The 7,069-nt window shown below is 54.3% G+C and overlaps 1 protein-coding gene across 1 annotated transcript in view; it reads left to right on the top strand.

Annotated features, from left to right (window-relative positions):
- STAT5B (signal transducer and activator of transcription 5B) overlaps positions 1–7,069 on the top strand; it is a 67,434-nt gene that overhangs the window by 733 nt on the left and 59,632 nt on the right. The window lies entirely within an intron of this gene.

Raw genomic sequence — 7,069 nt, 5'->3', positions numbered from 1 at the left:
AATGATCCTGCCCCTCTGTTCGCCTAGCCCAGTCACATTTGGGGCTGGTCCTACCCTCACAAAGGTCCAGGGAGGGCTGTCTGGAATCCTCACAAGCTCACCACTGCCTACAGGCCTTGCCCGAGCAGGGAACATCCTCCCTGAAACTTGCCTGGGTCACAGCACCCTCACTGAGTGCCTACAGGGCCTGCGGTGTTGGGCAAGGCCAGACTGGAAGCCTTCCATCCCCTTTGCCCAGCTTCCCTCTCCTCTGGGCCTCCCCTCTGCCTGGCAGCTGGTATTGGCAGCACCAAGAGAGGAGCCAGCCTGGTTGCTCAGTCAAGGCCCAGCTGGGCCAAGACCATGTGTCCTGGGGGGGAATCATTTTCTTCTTCCCTCCCTCCCTAATGCCTTCTTGGATCTGCCCTTTTCTCTCCATTCCCTCCCCCAATCCACTGCCCCACTTTCTTGCCCCTCCACTACCTCCCCTACTTTCATTCTTTTTACTTCAGAGAAAAACTGAAGTTTAAAGCTGCAGAAGCTAGACTGTCTGGGTCCCACACACACACTGCCACGTGTGGTCTCAGTCCCTTAGTTGGCAGGATCATGAGGAAAGGAATTGAAAACCACAATGGGGTTCTTGAAGGACTGGAGAAACCTTGCTCCTTAGCAAGGTTAGATGTTCTGCAGGGGAGCCCTAGGGAGGAGAAAGCACACGCTCTCCCTGCCTCCCTTCTTCCTCCACTCTGTGCAGGGAATTTGGCAGAGGAGGGTCAGACACACAGAGCTGGGGGTCACGTGGAATGAGAGTCAAGTGTCAGAGCTGGAAATGACCATAAAGATGATTTTACAAATGGGCAAAGAGAGGCTGGAGAGAGGAAGTGACTTGGCCAGTGTCATGCAGCCTGTCAGTGGTGGATCCAAACCCACTGCCACATGGTGGGTGGGTCCAACTTGGCACCTGTGCCCTCCAGCCTCTCACTTCCAGCAGGTAAGTCAGTCGGTGGGAGCAGATTCCTTGGGTTTCCTCTGAGCCACGTCTAGAGGGCAGAAGACCACCCTTGCCATGCACCCATATCTGGTCATCTGGGGGGGGGGGGGCGATGGCTCCAGAGTAGGGGCCCTGCCTGCCCACTTCCAGGCAGCCTCCTCCCCGGGGCCTGCAGAGGCCTGCTGCTCCAGCGGGCAGCCCCACCCACCAAACATCTGGCTGGGTTGGGCTGGGCGGGGCTGGGCTGGGCTGGGGAGTAGTCCTGCGTCGTAAAAAGCTAGGTACCGGTGACCAAAACTGGAGTGTTCGGCCTAAAAGAATGTGCCCCAGTGCCTTCTGAGCCCTCATGTGCCCCCTCCTTGTGTCCAGTACCAGCAGCTCTTCCCGGCCGACCTCTGGCTCTCTCCCCATTTGGCCTCTCTATCCAGGAGGCCCTGAAGCCCTGTGTCCTTCCTTGCATGTTTCCTCCTCTTGCTTTTTGCTTTTTTCCTTCCTTTTGATTCTTTCTCTCTAGGTTTCTCTGGTTCTGATTCTGTCTGGGTTTCTCTCCATTTCTTTGGGCCTCTGTTCTCCCTTTGAGATGCAGGGGAAGGGAGAGGGGCCTTGAAGCTTTCCCGGGATGGGCAGAGGCCACCCGAGGGAGCAGAGGAGGGAAAGGTGTCAGAGCTGGGTTGGGGGCAGAGGTGACTGTGGTCGTGGCTCCGGATAACACAACTACCCGGAAATGTCAAATTTGGGGTTTCTTTTTGCTTTCAGTCCCCTGGTTTGGTCTCTGCTATTTCCCACCACAAAGCACCGTGGTGGTTTTAGGGGCCCAGACTATAGAGGAGAAAACTGAGGCATAGGGGATGGGGTTCAGGAAGATCAGAAACTGTCTAGTGTCTGGACTGAGCTGGGGTCCCATGCTGGCCTCCCCTAACTGCCCCTCATCCCCAATTCCAAGTCACAGCATTACATGTGGAGTGAGGAAGGATTAAAAAACATCTCATGGGAATACCTTCCCCCAAAGAAGGCTGACCATATTTTGTTAAGAGTAATAATAATTCCCAGCCTAGTTTGTAGTTAGCACACCATGCACGTATCCTGAACTGAACTGTGCCACATTCGTGTGCAAACATGGTTGTACTTTGCAACTCATCCCATCCTGGCGACAGCCTTGAAGGAGAGCAGGGCCAGAATCATCCCCTTTAATTAGTCCAGGAAAGGGACCTGTCCACCACTGGCACCAGGATCCAAGTCGCCTGGCGCTATGGGCCGGGTCTCAGTACAGTCAGTCATGTGTCACTTAATGACAGGGATAAGTCCTGAGAAATGTGCTGTTAAGTGATTTTTGTTGTTGTGCGAACATCATAGAGTGTACTTACACAAACCTAGATGGTATGGCCTACTACATTCCCAGGCTATATGGTACTAATCTTATGGGACCACTGTCCTATATGTGGTCTGTCATTCACTGTGACCACATTCACATATGGCTACATGTCATTCACATGAAACATCATGTGGTGCATGACTGTATAACTTTCTCGGCTTCCTGAAGCCCCAGCACACAGCAGAGTGGAAATGCCTCCTTTGGCTGGTCATGCCACCATTTTTCTGTGGCATGGAGCATGGCACCTCCATCCGCATGCCAGTCAACACCCTTGCTCTGCGGAATGAGGCAGTGTGACCTGTGTGGTATGCGAAGGTGGGTTCGAGTTCATGGAGGAATGGTCCGGTTTCTGGCCTGCGCTTGGAGACAGGGTTAGCTGAGAAGGCCCTGCTGATGCCCCTACCCTGGGGAGAACAGATTGAGGTCACCTTGACCTAACTGTCCCTGGGGGGCGGAGGAAGATGGTACAGAGATGCCTTTGTTTCCTCTGCTCCAAGTCCCTTCTTCAAGGAGAGTTCCTGTTGTGTGGGAGCCAGAGGGGAGGTGGGGTGGGGGTGAAGAGCCTTCCCAAGCAAGCTGGAGGCATTCAGGAGGTAGCCCTGTGCCCAGGAGAGCTGAAGCCCTTGGGCTCTTAGATGTCCTGCTTCACCCCCACCTTGCCTCTGCTGGGATTGTCCACTTCCACTCCAGCCCCCAACCCCAAGATTCCTAGAAGTCTATGCTCAGCGTATACCGCACCCCAGGACCACGGTCCCTGCTTCTCCCGGAGTCTCCTCACCCTGGTACCTCCCTCTAGAAATGCTGCCCCCATTGTTGTCTGTGAAGACAGAGCAGGACCCAGGGAGGGTGTGTGTGCATGGTGAGGAATTCTGTGTGAACTGGGGGGAGGGGAAGGAGCTGCTGGCTCCCAGGTAAAGCCGGTCCACCCAATCTGCCTCTGTCCCTTGTCCTCTGCCACTCTTCAGGGAAGTCAATTTACAGTGAAGTCACCAAGAGAACACAAGGCCATCTAGCCTGAGGCATAGCCACTGTCCTCTGTTTCTGGGAACAGGTGAGGGAGGAGTGCAGGGCTGACGGTGAGTGGGAGGGGAAATCCTGCCTTCTTCTGCCCAGCTGCCCTGTCCACCTGCCTTGGGAGAGCTGCTTGCAGGACCCCGAGAGGAGGGGCGCACCGTCTGTGCTGAGCGCATGTTTCCTACTGGGTCAGGAGGGCAGGAAGGAGCCCACCTTCCTCATCGCAGGGCTGGGCCTGGTGAGGGAGAGGAGAGGGGGGCCACAGGCCCAGAGCTGGGCAGCTGAGTGGGACTGACTGAGGTCCTGAGCAGCCCTGGGTCCAGTCTGGCTCCCATCCTCATCCATAGAGACTACAAGGCTCCTATTCCTGCTAAGCTAGTTTCTTCTCCAGCCCAACAAGAAATCTTTTGTGCCTCAGCCAGCCCAGTATCGAACCTCAAGCCCTCTGGGGGTTGTGTGGGAGAGGACCGTGGGGCTCCTTCCTGCCATCCCCACTGCTCTGCCACTTTCCTTTGTTATGACTGGAGGGGGTTCCTTTCTCTCTGTCTCTGTTTCTCATTGTTTCCTGGTTTATCACGTGCACAAGCCCACATCTTCCCTGTCCACTCCCCTGCTCCCCACCTCCAAAACTGGCTCCCCAGTTCCAGGTGCCAGTGGGGCACATAAAACCAAAATGAAGAAGGGCCAATGCCCCATCTCCTCCTCACTGGCTACTGGCCTGTTCTTCATTTGCTGCTCTGATCAGCCCCAAGCGTGGGCCTTCCGTTCACTCCATGCTTCAGCCATACAGTTCTGCCAGTGTGCTGACCTCTCTCAATGGCAAGTTTTTTCCCCCCTATTCCACCTACCTAGAATGCCATTCCTCCCTTGGCCACCTGCTGACATTTTCCTCATCTTTCATAGGGTCAGTGTGGCATAGAGGAAAACATAAAGGCTTTGGAGTCCTAAGGACCTGGTGCCAACCCTGGCTCTGCTGTGTGACCTTGGGCAAGTGAGTCTGCCTCTCTGAACTGAGTGACCTCCTGTGTAAAAGGAGAACGGCAAGACCCACATCCCAGGATTGCTATGGAGACTCAGTCACAGTGCCTAGCACATAGTAGGTGTTCAGGAACCTTGGCCAGCAGAACTAGGTGTTTTCTCCTCTGCACTCCTGCAGCCCCTCAATCCTGTATTGCAGGCCTCTTCTTGTGGCTGTAACTGGTTGCAGAAAGGGCTGTGTGCTGCTGCTTGGCTCTTAATAGCGGCTTCATAAATATCTGTTGGATTAATGAAGGTCCCTTAAAGAGGACAGGGCTTCTCCAAGCTCTGACAGTTCAGGGGTTCCCTTGCACTGGTGCAGATTCGTTTCTCTTTCATACAACCTGACCCACAGCACCCAAAAGGTTCTCTCCTCTGCCACCCTGGCTCTGCCTGCTCTGGTCCTACTGACTTGCTCTCCTGCCCATGGCAGCAGCAGCAGCCTCATCTTTGCCTGGTGCTGGGCTGACTGTTGAGTTCTTTTTTTTTTTTTAATTAAGATTTTATTTTTTTTTCCTTTTTCTCCCCAAAGCCCCCCAGAACATAGTTGTATATTCTTCGTTGTGGGTCCTTCTAGTTGTGGCATGTGGGACGCTGCCTCAGCATGGTTTGATGAGCAGTGCCATGTCCGCGCCCAGGATTCGAACCGACGAAACACTGGGCCGCTTGCTGCGGAGCGCGCGAACTTCACCACTCGGCCACGGGGCCAGCCCCCTGACTGTTGAGTTCTTAACCCACCTGGCAAGCCAGCAAGATATGGCTGGGAGGGGCACTCTACTCCCTCCTCCGTGTCACTCCTGCCCTCTGGATAATGCAGCGTCGTCCTAGGACTCTGTGTGGAGAGGGCACAGTGACCCTGTTCCAGAGACAGAGTCCCCTCAGGCTTTCCAGAGAGCCACCCCTTTAGCTCTGGTTGGAAGGGAGCCCGGGCAGGTAAGGCACGTGGGAGCAGGATAGAAGGCGTGGGAGAATCTCCAGGTGGCCAGTCCTGCCAGGACCTGCACATCCATCACACCCGCCACTCCCCGCGCCCAAGCCTCCACCACCATGCCTGCCCCCTCCTGGCTCAGCAAACTGGCTGAGGCTGGGGTGAGGGAAAGAGAGAGAGAAAATGCTCATTTATCGACTGCCTTCCATAAACCAGGCATGACGCTGAGTTATTCACAAACACTCTCTCTCTCTCTTTTTCCCTTTAAAAAGTGTTCATTTTCCTCATGTTTTAATAGGTAGTACAGCCCATGGTACAAAACTCAGAAGTTTCAAAAGGATATATGGTGAAAAGTTAGTCTGTCTCCTTTCCTGTTCCCCAGGTCCCCTCTGCAGGGGCAACCACAGATACTAGGGTGAGGTGTGTACTCCCAGAAAGATTCTATGCATTTACGAACATATGCTATATGTTACTCCTACGACTTACACAGGAGGGGAAACTGAGGCCCTCAGAAAAGTGAAGTACTTTACCTAAGGTCACACAGCTGGTAAGGTGGCAGAGCTGGGATTTGGAAGCAGACCGAATGGTAAATCTCGGCTCTTTTCACTGCCCACACTGGCAGCAGTAAGCCCTGGCAAGGACAGAGTCCCTCCTGAACCACTGGCTGTGACGATCCTCCATTCTGGGGCCCTGGAGATCTGGGGTCTCTGCCTTCCTGCCTGTTGAGTGCCTGGTGCCTCCTCCCTGTGGTGCCAAGAGCCTGTACTGACTTCACAGGGCAGAATCATCCCCCGATGGAAGAAGAGAAGTTCCCGCAAGTGTCCTTCCTTGGCTACTGTGTGGCTGGTGGTCCCCTGGAACCAGCCTGATTCCCGGGGTCCAGAGAGTTCTGATGAGGGCAGCCACATGAGCGTATGAGCATGGATCTCTGGCTAGAGGGAATCGTGGTTGCGGTTTCAATTACGTTTCCAGAAAATGGCCTCATGATCTCCCTGTGGCTGGGCAGGGCTGAAGGAGGATGTGAAGAGGGGGCATTGTTCTCTGTGGTAGCTACATGCCTGTCCATGAGAGTGAGGGTAGGAGGCTGGAGTCAGTCTCTCCTTGAGAGGAGGCTGGATGGATGGACAAGCGCTGCCCACCAGACTTCCAGGCTGCCCCTCAAGCTTCTTTCTCTCCTGGGTCAGACCAGCGTGGGATAAGAGATGACACCAACTCTCTCCAGTGGACATCTCTGCATCTGCAGGTATGTCTCTGGGACCTTTCTGTGTGGGCTCTTTGCAGGGTATTTCTGGATCCTAGCTTCCTATTCAGTTTCTTTCTTTCTAGGACTCCTTCGGTGTCATATCTCGGTGTGGGTCTTCTCAGCTTGGGGGACTATGTCCCTGAGGCTCAGGAGCAGAGGCTCTCACCTCATCTGAATTGGCAAGTAAGGAGAGGTAGGTGTTGGACCTTCCTTCCTGTCTCAGGTTGACAACATTCTTGTTTTGCTGAGGTAGTCACCCAGAACATTCCGTCCTTCTTGTCTGTGCACACAGCCAGCCAGATCTAGCTTGGTGCCTAGTGGTCAGTGAGAGATGTCCTATGAGATGCAAGAACAAAGAGACATACCTGTTCCACCCTCCAGGGCATTCACACTAGCACACTGCAGCAGCTGCTCACCAGCAGCCTAGGCAGCTAGATTGAGTCCTAGACCTGACCAGTCCTAGGAGGTGGGGTGTAAATCTTAGCTGTGACTAAAAACTAACAAAGTAATTGTTAACAGCCCTGT

This window comes from Equus asinus, chromosome 13, assembly GCF_041296235.1.
Source record: "Equus asinus isolate D_3611 breed Donkey chromosome 13, EquAss-T2T_v2, whole genome shotgun sequence".
Classification (NCBI taxonomy): domain Eukaryota; kingdom Metazoa; phylum Chordata; class Mammalia; order Perissodactyla; family Equidae; genus Equus; species Equus asinus.
The sequence above is the reverse complement of the archived record's forward strand: the minus strand, read 5'-3'. Positions and strand labels throughout refer to the sequence as shown.